Source organism: Parus major, chromosome 4 (assembly GCF_001522545.3).
Source record: "Parus major isolate Abel chromosome 4, Parus_major1.1, whole genome shotgun sequence".
NCBI classification, from domain to species: Eukaryota; Metazoa; Chordata; class Aves; order Passeriformes; family Paridae; genus Parus; species Parus major.
In genome coordinates, this window is record NC_031771.1 from 15,198,725 (window position 1) to 15,214,494 (window position 15,770).

The 15,770-nt window shown below is 40.5% G+C and overlaps 1 long non-coding RNA gene across 1 annotated transcript; it reads left to right on the plus strand.

Moving 5' to 3' along the window:
* The first annotated feature begins 238 nt into the window (after window positions 1-238).
* Window positions 239-12,686, plus strand: LOC117244250. The gene is made up of 4 exons (XR_004496972.1): window positions 239-410; window positions 5,716-5,832; window positions 6,785-6,896; window positions 11,177-12,686. It is a non-coding gene; the product is annotated as an uncharacterized LOC117244250 (long non-coding RNA).
* The last annotated feature ends 3,084 nt before the right edge of the window (window positions 12,687-15,770 follow it).

Below are 15,770 nucleotides of genomic sequence, written 5' to 3' on the forward strand. Positions count from 1 at the left end.
ATTTGCAGATTTGTCTGAGAAGGTACAGGGCTACATCATGCTGCCAAAAAGCAGAACATTACAGGGAACTTCTGGGCTTTAAAAGGAGGGTATTTGTCATGGGAAAGAATCTATGGAGACTTTGTAGCAAGTGCTCATTAATTTTGTCAGGTTAGTTAGGTTCTAGCCATCAGGGATTTTTCCTGGTTTTTTTTGTGTCTTATTTCCCCTTCCAGTACAAATTTGTCTTTTTTTTTTTAGAAATGTTTTTCTAGGATGCTCCACACATGTGCACTGAAGGAGAGTTAGTGTTCAACTGATGCTGTTAGCATTATGAAGAAATGCTGATCCTGACAGACACTTTGATGTGCTAAACTGAATCCCAGCAGGCACAGCTACCAAGAGGAGCCCTGCAAAAACACGTCAAACAGGTCATCATAATTGGCCAGATTTTTTTTTTTTATTGTAATACATCAATATTTGATTAACAATAAATATTTCCTCTGATCTCACTCCTGCTTCATAAAACTGACAACAAAGGTAGGCTGGGATCTATCAAAGTTCACTGGGCTATTCTCAATCTCTTTTTGAACTCAAGGATATAAAGCCCTGTAGCACCAGTGGGAGGTAAGTTATTCCAACAGTAAACACATTTTTTACAGTCTATTGCTTATAGGTACCAGAACAATGTAGGACTTGGAGCTGTGTTTTACCTGAGGGTATCAGCTGTGGCTTAATTTCACAGAGCCAAGAAGGTTGGGTTGATAAAATGTTTGAGAGAAATGCCAAATCAATATGTGAAAACTTAACAGCATAGTAGAGTGAAAGTTGGTTTTGCCTTTTAACGTTTATTAACTCTACATTTGTCACACACACATTATAGTCCATGGTAAGACCTACAGATATTCATCATTACATGGGGCACCAGTAGCAAAGTTTCATACTTGCCACATGAACATACCATGGGCCTGTGATCCATTCCACAATGGTCTCCTCTCTAAGATGGGTCTTCCAGAACTGTAGGTTTAAAAGAACACATCCCAGGCACATCCTGGGACTTTTATTTCCAGATTTTAGGCTTTCTTAGATGTGGAACTACAACTATTGCACTTTAGAAGAGAAAATTCAGTCAACAAAAAGTTTACAAATATATTTCTGCCCTGTATAAGATGTTGTTGCAGAGAGTTTTCTTTCTGACCAGCAGCTTTTTGTTGCCTCCTGGTTGCAAAAAGAGTCACAAAGTTCTTTTCTGTGTCTTCAAAGATTTTTTTTTTAGGCTTTTTTTTTTTTTTTTCACATTTCAGTTAATTTAGTTTCTTCTGGACTCTCCCTGCCACCCAGGACTCAGAGCTCCAACACATCTTTGCCTTGTGGTAGCACCCCCTCTCTGATCACACACAGCCCATCTCAGAGGTAAGGAGAGGCTCAGAGAACAGCAACTACACCTCAGCAAAAGTGCATGTCCCCCTCTGCTTCCCCACATAATACTTTGGAAGATTGAAGGTAATGAAAATTATTTTAGCCCATGTTATCCACTGCAGACCTACTCATGGTGACTAACAGGTTTAATTGACTTAGCTACTGTTTGTTTGTCCATCAGTTATCTAGGAGAGATTATGTCTGCTCAAGAATAATAGTTGTCATCTATATGTGATAGTATTTCAGTCTAACTTCTGCGTTATAACTAATGGTTCAAATATCCAATCCACAGCCAGTTGTTTTGTGGTTTGTTATAGGCTCTATGTTACCTGTTTTCTTCCCTCCTGACAGATGCAATTTTTTGTTAAGGATATAAATAAATCCCATGTAATCACACAATGATTCAGCCACAAATATGTGTGGTTTCAAAAATGTTGACAGCGTTTTTTATTTCTTCTCATGTGCTACTGAACAACTTACCTTTGCATCAATAAACTCTGGACAAAAGAGTTTTGGAAGTAAATTCCAGAGAGATCTACTGCAGAGAATATTAGCCTATTCTCACTCTTTTATTTTTTTTTTTTGTTTTCTCTCTCTCCCTGTGAAGTCCTAACCACAGCTCCTCAAGATGAAGAAGGCTATTTTAAAATAATTAAAAGTTTCTGCCTTAGCATGGCTTCCACTGACACCACATCTGCTTGAGCGTGGTAAGAAGCAGCTTCAAGCCAATTAAAAGGAGATGGGTGCATTGTACAGCTCCCTTCTCTCTTAGTGAACTTTTGACCAAGAGGGCACTGTATTGATGAATTTCATTTCTTCCTAATCTGCTTGTACTCTGCTTGATAGCTTGGGGCTTTGCTCTCTTCTGTTTCAGTACAGTGACCCTGCTCTTGAGAAAGCTGTGGGTTCGAGGCAAAGATTTCAAGTTATTACAAGATGTTGAGCACACAGATCTCTCTCCTTGCTTGTCTGCAAGATGTTGCCTGAAAGTTGAGAAAGGCTCTCACCCCAGACAAGTAGTAGTAAGGCATTATTTCACAGCTTTCAAGGCAGTAACAAAGGGTTTCACTCAGCACAACATAGACAAATAGACTGAGTCCTTCAGGGTGAATATGTGAAAGGGACAAACTAAGTGCACCTGGGGGCTGTGTTAGCGAAAGACACAAGTTGGATGAGGCTTTTAAGAGCTGTTCTTCGGGCAGGTGCTCACGTGCTGCTCAGGCAAGTCAGAGGTCCCCTTACAAGCACCTCTACACATATGACAAATAAAGGATGTTTCTGTACCACTCTGTTTCTTGGATGGTGCCATAGTTATTTTTGCAGATTTCAAGCTGTAATTTTGCCGGCCTTTCTGCCTGTTCTGTATTGGCTTGTCTTGAGCAAAGTCTAGTGGACAGGGCCAAGGGTGCAGAGTTGCAGGATCCACGCTCCAGCCTGGCCACTATTATGCTAACCAGACAAAGTGGGTTTGCTTTTTGGCCTTGAGCACTGGTCAACAAACAGTGTTAGTCTTAAATAAATGTTCCTTGAATAACCAGGAGAGGTTTTTTTACCATTTATTGCTAATACTAATGTTAATTGAGATACACAACAGCAGAACAGGGCCACAGATCACACCTTGTGAGCAGAGGATGATGCTGAGAGGAAAGCAGTTTACATGTCCTTCAGGAGAAAAGCAGAGCAACACAAAAAAAAATGATCTTCTTAAACATAGCTACAAGGAAATACCTGACACCTACATCTTAATATTGGAAAGTCCTTTGCTGTTCAGAGACCGTACGTTCAGGATCTAAGTGACAGGTGGAAGTAACATTCTGAAACTAGTACACCATGAATTTCTATTTCCTTAGGAATTTAATATTTATAAAGTGGCTTAGCTTTGAATTGCTATGACAGTATCACAGCATTAAAAGACTTGCCTGTCCTGATAATATAAATGTAACTGCTTTCCCCAAGAGCATTTTTGACTAGTCCCTGTTCCAGACTATTTTATTTTTTCTTCAGTTATGACACTTTCCACACATACAGAATGTGTCTTTGTGGCATGGAAAGAAAGTAAGCATGACCTTTATCAAATAAAAAATATTCATTGCTTCTGCAACAAAGACTAAGTGTAGATGAAGCAGAGAGATTTGTATTTACTCAATATCTGGAAGACAAATACTGACCAAATCTTTTTATCACCAGTACACCACTCCAAGTTAATTGGAAAGACAGAATGACATCACAAAATCTCATCAAAGGGATTTAGAGGTGTCAGTCCGAGTTCCTAAACTTACAGTGAATTTGGCACCTAATTTTTTTACCTAGTCTTTTGGACTTTCAGGATAATAGAAAAGAAATAATGGAATGGATAGGATAATTTAGGAAGAGATTGTGTTTGAAACCACATTATCAAATAAATCAGCCTCTGTGGTAGAAAACAATAGAGTGGGACCTTGACTTTACCGTTTGGATAAAGATAAGTATTCAGACAGAGACAACTAAAGCTCAGGAAGATAATAGCTTGTCCACTGGGGCAATGTTGCCAATTAATGTAAATAGAAGCATATAGATCTCCTCAGTATTGCCATTGGACATGCTGGGAATATTATTAACACCTGTGTGGCCATCTGGTATTAAGGAATTGGAGGAGAAAAAGGAAATAAGAAGAGAGGATCAGCTTCTCATTGGAGATGCAAGGGTTTCCTCTTACTTAAGCATCATTTTTTCAGGTTTGAAACAGAGCAGGAGTGTCTGCATTTATTTATTCTGTGACTCCTTCACAAACACACCACATTTTGAAAACCAAGATCAGAAGAGATATTTTTCCAAGAGGAACGCATCATTTGTGCTCCTTACAACACACGGCTTGAATAGTTTGTTAATGTTACTACTTCTTTCTTTTAAGTCCATTTATGTTTCAAATGAGGACAATTGTCTACTCTTCACCTGGAGAACCCCATGGAATTTAAAAATGGATAATTTCCTGGAGGCTGTGATTTGTGGGAAACTTACCATTATCTTAGCTCAGCTCAGCTTATCTGTTTGAAACTAGAGGAAAAATAACTTCCATAATGTTGTTCATTCTAGGCAAAGGACAATTGTGCCCAGAGCTAGTTATTAGGACAGATTACAAAAGTATTGTGGGTTTTTTTTCAGCAAGATTATTTTTTTCTCCTGTGGAAAATGGTGTATTAGAATGTTCTAGTGGGAAACAGAAATACTGTGGCTTAAATCCACAAAGAAATTAATTTATAAATACTTCTCTTTTACTTTATGAAAGCTGCAATTCTGGGCTAAACAGGAAAGATCAGATACACAAATTACTCGGCTTTATCTGTGTAGCCACTCTTGACTCCTGAGCAGGGAGAGAGGTCAGTGGCATCATGAACATCCTGACCATGGTGCATCATAAAAACTAGCTTAGGGCTTTTTCTGCACAAAAGAATGAGAACCCACAGCATTGGAACCATAGGGTGTCAAAAACTATGCAAACATCCTTGCCAAGTGCACACCTTTTCTGGTTTGACTAAGACACCTAGTTTTCACTGACTGGTTTCTCCATGGGGTTAAAAAAAGGGGGAACTAGGTGCTGTTTGTGATCAATAATACCTAGTTTAGTTCTTCAAGTGATATACACAAGTGCTTTTGCATTTACTTTTATCTGATCGAAGTAGGAATACCAGGAAAAGATTAACACAACACGCCTTGTATCAATACAGTAGCAGCTGCAACAGCATTGCAAAAGCAGTGGAGAATTTTAGAGTGCTGCCAATAAAGTCCTTTCATCTCAAGTCTGAGCTTACAGAACCTTCTGACTTGTACAACAATCTTTTCAAAAGGCATCTCTGAAATAACACTCAGAGTTAATGTATTCTGGAAGAATTTGTGTGATTCCTGGTTTTGGTCCACTCCCAAAACCAAGGTTAGTAACTGAAAAGGGCTCCAGCTAAGAAATTTTAAGCAATTTTAATAGTCTGATGAAAACAAACAAACAACAACAGAAAAAGAGCAGAGATTTAACAGCATAAATTCCAGGTAACAAAGGTAAGTGCATTGGCCTGACTGACAAGACTGATGGTTGGAGATGCTTCTGCCCTGCATCCCTGTGTCCATGAGCAGCTGGGGGCTCTGACTGCGAGTGAGGATTTTGCAGAGGTGGCAGTGAATGTGTGCTTGTAAAATTCCATGGCCTCAGCTTTCCACTGCATGACCTAGTGATGGGCAGATTTGCCCAACTGCCAGCAAAAGGCAGGCTCTGCCAAAACAGCTCTAGGGAGTTCTTATTGATATATGTCCTTCTTACTGAGACTTACAAAGAAATGAATTTTGCAGGGTGCTGGCCACAAGCCTGAGAAGATTGAGCTTGTCCCCTCACACCACTAATGAGAGCATGCCAATCAACACCGTGGCTAATTGGCTCCTCAGTCCACTGCTTCACCTTCCTGGCAGGTAAGGATCTCCTCCATCCTCTTGCCATTACCCTGCTCTGAATTTAATTTCTGGTTTGTGAACAAGGATTGCATCATTGCATCATAACAGCAGTTAATTAAGAATGAAAACCCACCCAAATCAATTACAACAAATCAAATTACTCTTAGGACAAAAATGCAGCAATGACTATTGCAGTGAAATATATGAAAAAGTTGTCTTGATGGTTCAGTATTTATAGTGGCCAGCAGCCACTGTAAATTCCCCAGTATAACAGGAAACAAACAGCGTGTGTGAAATGATCTCATCTTGTCAGGGTGCTGATTTTATGAGCACTTCTGTTGGTGCTTATCTTCAGACATGTAGATAGATCTACATGTGATCTGAGCATAACAGCTTTTGGAGATAGCAGGAAGAGAAGAGCAGTGAATAAATACAGGGAGGGGAAAAAAGAAAGGAAAGGAAAGAGGAAATGGTCGGAAAAAAAAGAAAAATAATTAAGGGACAACAAGATCCCTCTATTTGGTGGGTTTTGTTTAGATTTTGTTTCATATTTCTTTCCCCTTGTGAGTGAGATGAACTGTCCCCTAGCAGCACTGTTTTTGCAAGCAAAATGTGTTCTCACACATGTGGTCTGATAGAGAGATCCCAGCAAGGCTTGTCGTGTGAGAGGAAGGGGCAAGCTCAGGCTTGAGACAGAAATGAATGTTTTGGAGAACTGAGATTTTTATGTAGACAACATGTAGAGGTGATAGAGAAGGTGGGAATGCACCACTACTTTAAGCCATAGCCACAGGCACAAGTAATGAGACATGGGATGCAGTATAAGGCTTTAGAGTTTGGTGTCTGCTCAAAGCAATGCATGGCGTGAGGTACGGCCGGTAGAGATGCCCACTGCTCAGGTCCCTTGTAGGCTTTCAAAGTACAACCACCAGGAGGTAAATTAAAAGAAAGGATTTAACCTACTTTACAGATCTTTGAGGGTGAAAAATTCCAGCATTTTCAAGTTCACCTGATTGCTGACTTCCCAAGGAAGAAGATGCGAAGACAGAGGAGAGAGGAGCAGGACTCCCTTCAAGAGACAGGTGGGTTTGGGCAAAGGTAAGACTACAAGGAAAAAGGAACAAAAGGAAGAAAACAGAGCCTTGCAAAGGGACTGGGGGTGGGTACTGGGGTGCCAGGGATGGCTGTGGGGTGCTGGTGCAGAGACAGTGGGATTTATACCTGAAGATAGGATACCCAGATGAGAAATAGTCATGTTACCACAGGGAATTTCTGAAGCTTTTTACCAGGAGTGTGTTCTTAACAGCACTGAAAATACGGCTGGATGGAGCAGATGACAGCCAGCATAAATCAACAGAGGGCAGCTAATTAACAACAGTGAGGGACACAGCCCAGTGTTTCAGCTGTTGTGAGGTGCTGTGCTTTTTCTAGCAAGGGGGTTTAGATGCAGTGGTGAATTGACACTAGTTAAAAAGTTTCCTTGTTTTTCTACATATGTGTGTTGGGATGGGCTAGTCTGACCCCTCTGGCTGATTCTCTGAAAAGTAAATGGGTTTGGAGGGCTTTGCCTATGTTGGGGGAAAATAATCTTTCCCTAATGAGAAAGACCCAAAGACCCTGAAAAAGACTTTTTTTATTATTTTTTTATTTTTTAATCAATGTGTTGAGGATATGAGACTGCTATGACATTTCTTTCTATATCTGACTCCCTCCTGTCCTTCCCCAAGAACATATTTCCAAACTGGTCAGACTCACACACATGTAGGTGAGGTGGCAGATGTGTTAGGATATTGGTTTCTTGGGACCTGGGGCCCAAGCAGTGGCAGGAGACCAGTGCTGAGCTTTCTTTGGAGCATGTGCTCTGCTAGATACCAAAGAATCAAGTCAAGCTGCTGTCTCTGCTTCCCAGACAGGAGCAGAAAAAGTTCCACTTTTCTTAGGGAAAAAACTTAGGATTCTAATGAGGATGATGGAAAAGGTGTGGGTTGTCTTCTCCAGAGTTTCTTCCCATGGCTGAGGGAGGATGAGAAAGGATGCATGACTTTCCTTGAACAGTAATGCCTAAGAGCCTCAGATAAAGCTCTCATTTAATTTTCTGTTTATACATCAGATGGCTGCAGGCTTCATAAGACTTTGAGCATCCTTTAAAGAAATGTGTTTATCTGGGGGCAGGTTGCTTTATAAGGCTGGGGGTTTGTTTGGGTTTTTTGCAAGATAGGGAGGAGCAGTGTCAAGAGGATCAGAGATGCTGGGGATTTTAAAGAACAATTGGACTGAATGACAGCAAAGCTCACAAGTGCAGCTCCTAAATGCACATAAAATGTTTGTGGAAGAACTTCAGAGTAATAAACACAAAGTGCTTGTTTATTTATTTTTTTATAAACAAAGAACACTAAAGGAAAATTAACATGATTGGAGAAAATAAGGAGATGAACTCGAACAGCTTGCTGCAGTAAATGGATTTTGTCAGCTTTAATGTATGTGCCAGTGACACTTCAGGTATAAATGAGGACTTGAGAACCTCTTAAATCTGAAGATGGAAGCTGATGAAACGTGATATTCTTCCTGTATTTAAATTAGGCTTAGCAACTACTAGATGATCACTTAAACCCTATCTGATCCATCATTTCCATGTCTTAATAGTCCTTAATTTCTCCAGCTATTTCAAAGGAATTTATAGCTATTGTCCTGTTAAGAACCTTCATTGAATTAATTTTTGGGTTAGCTTTGTTAACTTTGAATAAAGGTGAAAATCAAGACCTCTGTGTGGAGATAAAAGATGACCATATTTTGCAAACAACAAATACAGAAAAACCTCACATGTAGTGTAAGCATTTCTAAGTAATTTGATAATAACTCTTTTTGCTAAAACAACCAAGCCATCAGGTGTTGTGTTATATATGTGTTGCCTCTCTATAATGTCTTTATGGAGAACTGAAGATTTTCCAGGCCTGCTCTGTTAAGTTTAGTTCAGCTTGGGCTCCACTGATTGTGAGGCCTTTTATTTTTCACAGATATTTTCTTTGCGTTCATAACACTATTCATGCCTCTGAGGAGAGACAGGAAGGGGGTAAATACCTGCTACAACCTAAATGACAGCACTGTTTGTTGGTACAGAATAAAAGCCTGAAGTTTTTCAGCATGCAGTGAATAGATCAATGTATACTTAGAAGCAGAAAGAGCCTCCCTGGTTATCCAGGCTCATCCCTGCAGGCTGTAAGTTGTGAGTGATTCAGCTACCTGTCCTTCTGGTAGAACTTATTTTTCTCCTCCTGCAATTAAGTCCTGACAGGGGACTGTTTGAAAGCACAATGCTTTTCCATTGCTTTGTGGAGACAAATGGCTGTTGGCTGAGTGTGTTTGGGTCAGCCCCCAGGGCTGCAGGTGCTGCACACAGAGATGCCAGTCTGCCCTGTTTAACACCTCTCCTGCCTGGACATCACTGCACCTTCCACCCTGCTCCAGCCAGGAGCAATATGGTCAGCAAAGGGTGGCTACTCACTGTGCTTAGCTGCAGTGAGGAGAAGGAGTCCGGTGAAGGGCTCCAACCTCTCCAGAACTACTGCCAAGAGCTGATGGTCCAGATGCCATGGTCATGCTCAGCCTTCTTTTGAGGCAAACAACAGTGCACACCCAACACAAAGGAGTTTTTTATATAAGCGTGCATAAATCTACTGGCCAAGAGGATGAAGAGAAACTTTCTCTCTGAGATCCTTACCTAGGAGCAGGATCTATCTGAGGCATTGGTGTACTTCTCCAGAGAAGCATGTCTCTTGCTCAGCTAAATAAAACACAGAAATAATTCCTAGTGCTGTGCTTGGGCCATTGTTGAGATCTGAAGTATTTTTTATTAGGCCCTTTAATCTGGATTTAGAAACTACAGCTCCTTGGCTTTGAATGTCCATGTCTTAGAGGGAATTGCTTCCCCCCACCCACTATCCTTCTGATCCCTAAATATCACTGCTTTCCAGGAGAACTGGTTAAAATTTTAAGTGGCTGAAAATAAAGGATGGGATAGTTCTGCTGCTTGGCACAGGCTGTGGGTTATCCAATTTATGCTTCATGATCCCTAGGGAAATGGAAGCAGATGTCCTTTGCCTGTGAGACAGAGCTGGGAAAGATGAGATGCTCTTAGTCCTGAAGAATCCAAATGGGGATCCAAAGATAACCGAAGATTTTTGTTTTGCACTCTCTGGACACAATCTCCCTGTGCTGTAGAGAGAGCTTAAAGCAGGGCTAGATGAACTGGGCTTGTGGAGAGTCCAGATTTAATTCTGAGCCCAGCACAGGGTATGTGACCCGAGTTCTTTGCTCTGCAACCATTCCTAATTATTAGAGCCACTCACTCCTCGTAGTCTACTTATTAAAATTATTAGCTTAGAGCTCCTCTGTTATGGAATGGTCCTAGAAGTCTTTTATTTGCTTTTTCTTCACCTTAACAAACAAATTACCTGCTCCTGCTCTTTGCAATGGTAACCTGACAACAAGGACAGCACTTGCCATAAACTACTTCTGTGCTGGTTGCTTTCAGTCAGACTTTCATCAGATTATAGCATGAAATGAGGTTTTGCTCTGTCAGCAGGAGGAGTTAAAAGAAGCTGGCTTGTAAACAATGAACAGTTATGCTGGGAATCAACTTCCAAGGAGAGGACAAACTCCTTCAGAATATAACCAGGCGGAAATTAATGTTAGGCAAATGGATAAGGTTTCTCACAACCATGTCCAAGTCAACCAGAACGCTTAATTTCCCTTGTCCATTTTGCAAATGAAGTTTGTACTTCTCTTCCAGAAGAATTCCAGCATGTCAAGCCCCCACTCAGTAAAAGCACATGGATTTTATGGTCTTCACAATATCGCTGTTGCTTTTTTTTTTTTTCTGTTTTAAGAGTAGAGGAAAAAGGAAAATTGCGAAGAAGGAAGCTAATTAGAGAAAATGGGCTTAATTTGGAAGCCACAGGTACCTCTTTTATAAGCTTTTGTTGAGCTTGTGCCCACAGTAAATTTAAACGTGCTTTAGAGAGATGGTAAATCTCTGTTTGCTGTGGCCTGCTTTAAATGGGGAGCTTTCAGCACTACTTTGCTCATAGCTAAGGGCACAGATGAGGTAATAAAACCAACAAGTCCTGGGAAATACCCACTCAGCTGTGAGAAACATTTCCTTGAATCCCTTGTTTTTTTGGGTCCATATAAAACAACTTTTATTGTTTCAATAAGATGCATGGTAGCTACATCACTGTAGGTTTAACAGGGGCTGTTGTGAGGTTTGATTCCTCAGCTCTCTGCTGCCTTCTGTCTTGCCAGTCAGGCATTTCAAGGCTCTTTCAGAAAGAATGTCATTTGTTATCACAATTTCATCTTGCAGGTCCTGGTCAGCCTAATTGTGGAAGGTTTCATTGCAAGAATTGAATGCTGATCGAACTGAACCGCCCCAGCTGAGTGAAGCGTGACCTGTGTACACCTCTCCATTGAACGGGAGTCACTTAGGTGAATTACTGTTAAAACAGTAAAAATCAAAGCAATGCAATCACATTTACAAACTGAAGCTGCATTTGGTGGAAGTACCTAATTAGACATCCAGGAGCAAACTGAGGGGTCTGCTTTTCAGCAGGGCCAATTCACACTGAATCTGATGAATGTGTGGGTGCCCCTGTGGCACAGGCTTGCCAAAGAGGGCTGCCTGGAGCAAGTCAAATTGTGATGTCCCATTACTGCTTGCTAGCAGCAGCATTTGTGCTTTTACCCCAGTTAAGGACAGGAATAGTGTCTCATGACCTGGAACCTCAAACCAAGGCTACACCTTTGTCAACCCCTCTTTCCAAACTACATAGCAAGCACTTGATCTGGAGAGGTGAGAAATGCCTGTCATCTGCAGGAGCTTCAGCTGGATGGTGAATGGCCCAGCATGTTTCTGCCTGGATCTCCTTGCTTAGGGAAAAAGGTCTGCTAGTAGTCTTAGCTGATACCAGTCACAGCCTAGCAGCTCTGGAATTCACATTTTGAGAGCCTCAGTCAGGTCTCTGGTGTCACCCTAATGACTAACACATTAGCAGCTCTGAAAATCCATGTGCAAAGGAATTACCTGCCTAAAGAGCACTGTGAAAATCCAGTGTCATGTGTCTTGTGTTAGTTTCTAAGAGCTGAGACACAGTCATTGAATGTTCAGTGTCTTGTCATCTCTATGCCACCACCGTAAAAGTGGAGTGATTCACACCTGCTGGACAGGAATGCATGGGCTGATTGAAAAGGGTAAGAGGTCTCTGTGTGGTTTGTATTAAATTTGTCGTGCCTCTTAGCAAGCATGTTAGAGTTGTATGGGAAGCAATCTTGGCATAGGATGGGGGTGACCAATGGCACTTCACGGTCTTGTGCCACTGAAGAACTGGAAAGTTGTTTGTCTGTAGAGGAAAAAGCCACAAACCCCAAATCAAAATTCACATCCCAGCTAAATACTAAAATTCCCCCTCAACTGTAGGATGGCTGTAGTACCAGTCCCCTGGTAAATCTGAATCCTGAAGAAAAGCTGTGCCACTGAACTCCAGCCCTCCACTGGTATGAAGGACTGAATTTCCTTTATGAGCAACCAGAATGGCTATGCTTCCCTGAGACAGGGGAGGTGGTAGTCTTTGAAGGGGAACCTTCAAAAAAAGAGGTTTTAGCATGACACTGATTTTATTAAAATACTTGGCTCTTTAAAAAAAGTTTACCAGCCAGGCTTGAGTCTAAAAAGCAGATGTGGTAGATATAAATGAAATAGAAATAGTAAAGAGCTCAACAGTGACAGATGGGATGAGCCCAGGCTCTGGAGGCAACTCAAAAAAATAATCAGATTGAAAAGTTGAAAGAATTAAGACTTTAGGTATGCAGGCAAAACTGGACTCAATCAATATATTTATTTCTTTTTTAAAATAAAATTTCAATTAAGATCTCCATACATATATGTAAATGTAAATAAATAAAAATAATATAATAAAATAAATAAAAATAATATAATAAAATAAATAAAAATAAAATAAATAAAAATAAATAAAATAATAAAATTAAATAAAAAACAGAAGCTGCTCTGGCAGGCTCGTTTTGTTTTGTGTTTGTTTGTTTTTGTTTCTGTTGCCTTTTCAAACAAAACCACCTCATCTGAGCACAGCATTAGTAACTACTGTAATTCTGAAAAAACATTTGAGGAAATGTTTGTAAGGTCTCAACAGACTCCATGCAAGATTGATTTGGGAAATGACAAATGGCCATTAATCCAGGAAACTCTGGCCCTTTAATGAAATGGCTTAAAGAGCAGCACAGGAAAAGATGATCAAAGGCAGATCCTTTCTTAGTAACTACAAATGTGGAGCAGAGATAAGAAGAGTGAACAAGTGTCTGATTGCCTTTTACAATGAGATTATTACTCTGTGTGATCATTAGATATGAATGAGGTCTTTTAATCACTGTTGCTAGGCCTGGTCATTGCCCATCGGCTGAATTCTAACAGAGGTGTGGTGTAATTTATTTAATATTAATAAAGATATTCCCTCCCTCACCAAATAACTCACTATCTGTTTTGACTTTCAGACCTTGCAGAGCATTGGGATGGTGCTGTCTGCCAGCTTTTGGCCATTGCTTTTGGCTAGTGAATGAATAATGACACATTTACCACTTTGAAATTTCTTCAGAGCAGAAATTTGCAATATCCTCATTGAGCTACCTCTGTGGAAATCTCATCTTTTATCCCTCACTTCCTTGAACTGTTCATTTGCTGTAAGACACTCTGTGAAATCTTGAATTTTACCATCATAAGCTTCTGTCCACAGTTGGGCTCTGTCACACTGGTAACTACTGGTGTATCAGGGACTACTGGATTTTAAGGTGCTATGGGGTCCTGCCCCATTCTCAGCTTTCCACTTTGCAGCTGCCCAGATTTTCCTTACAGCTGGCTGCTCTACCATCTCTTTGCAGCATCCTGTGTCAGTGTGTATTTCTATATCTGGACATTTCTGATGCATATGGCAACGTGTCTTCTGCACCCCTCTCTTGAGCCTCTGATGGAAGGCAGACATCCTGATTACTAATCTTTTATCCAACTGCTATTCAAATTCATTCTCAAATGCCTCATTACATCATTTGCACAGCCACACTAATTAAACATGATCCTTCTCATGGTTTCCAAGCATCAGTTCAGCATGTTCCACCTCACTGCAAAACCTTTCTCTCTTTGTGCCAGTCTCAGCGCTGCCATCCCTGCAACTACCTTCGGTATTTCCTGCACTTCCCAGTCCTGACTGAGCACCAAACTTATTGAATCTACCTCTGTCCTGGACTGGCAGTGAGAGAGATAATGGACGCTGTCTCTGCATTACTGGCATTTGACATTTTGTGATAACAGCTCCCTCTATCAGCTACCAGAAGGCACTGAATAATAATACTGGGAAAAGAGCCATCCCCACTAAAACCTGCAAAATTATCCTAATAAAATCAGTAATGAGATCTAGTTTTAAAATAACACACATCCATCTCCTGCATACAGATAAAATGCAGACCTCCATTGACATCCAGTGGATGCCAAATTCATTCCACACTGTGGCTTGAAGATTGACCTTAAAGCATTATTTGTTGCTTTTCTTTGGGTAGTGCTCCTCATCTTTAAATTCTTTTGAAGCACCTGACCAGAAAGTTAAAGTCGTGAAAGAAATGCAATATGTAAAAGTTCAGTTGATTTAAGGTACAGAATATAGAAATTATTGTATTCTGGATACCATAAATTAAAAGGATTACTGACAGCAGTGGTTTCTGAAGAGGAATTTCCAATTTGAATTGAAAAATCAAATATGTTGGTGGAGAGAAGGGCTTCTTTTATCACAAAAGTTAATAACAGCTCCCTTGGTTTAGCTGACAGTTTGCCTTTACCTCCAAAGATAATTGTGTTATTTTACATGGCTGTACAGAGATAGTTATGCCGCTAAGCACAAAGTTGCCATATAGGTTTGCTAAGTGCTCACAATATAAAATAGCATATATGCTGGAGCCCTCTTTATCTTGTGCTGTAAGTCAATTACTTTTCCCTCCAGATGAGAGTGGAAGTTAATTATTTTGGGAAGGGTCAACTTGACCTCACAGATTGTAGTCACATTGCAGCATTAGGAGACAGATTTTCTATTATGGCTGTATATTTCTCCCTGAAGTCAAAATCATTCAATCTGAAAAGACAAGTCATAATTATTTGCCCCCCACTGACGATGTTTTAACACATCATCTCTGAGCCACATACACTTAAGTAGAACTGGCAAACGCATGTAGGTGTAACGCAAATTTTTGGTGTTAAAATCTGCAATATATATATATATATATATATTTATATGTTTGCCCTCACAAAACATAGGCTGCCTTAGAACTGGACTTCAGTCTCTGGATGGCTATTATTGAAACCATTCAGGAAAGCTGGAGATCAAAATCCATCAGAGAGTTTTGGAAGCCCCAGAGAATTTCAAAAGTGTGAGGCTGAGTTCAGACCCAGCACAGGGCTTTATGCTGTTCATCCACCCGTGGAGCAACTCAAGTTCAGATGCAATGAGATGGCTCTGTTGTATATTGACATCAGGAACTGAGACAGGGAGGGCTTAACCTGGGAGTTTCTGTGCATTAACCCACAGGGTGTCACGCTGATTGATGCAGCAATGCTGTGTGCTGAGCCCACAGAAAACACTTCAATGCAGGCTCTGTAGCAAGAGAGCAGGAGAAAACATTTATGTTGTGCTATCTGCACACTGCAGTGTTCAAAGTGACAAAGGCAATGGTATGTATGTTTCTAATCCTGAGTTTCTGTTGTAGTCATTTCTGTGTGTATTTTTGGGACAGCTTGAAGGAAAAAAGAGGGTGATGTATTTTACATGACTGTAATCTGCTACTAGGGTGCCATTTTTATCCTCCCTTTCATCTCATGGTCATTCTCACTTTTCTTTCCTCCACATGGC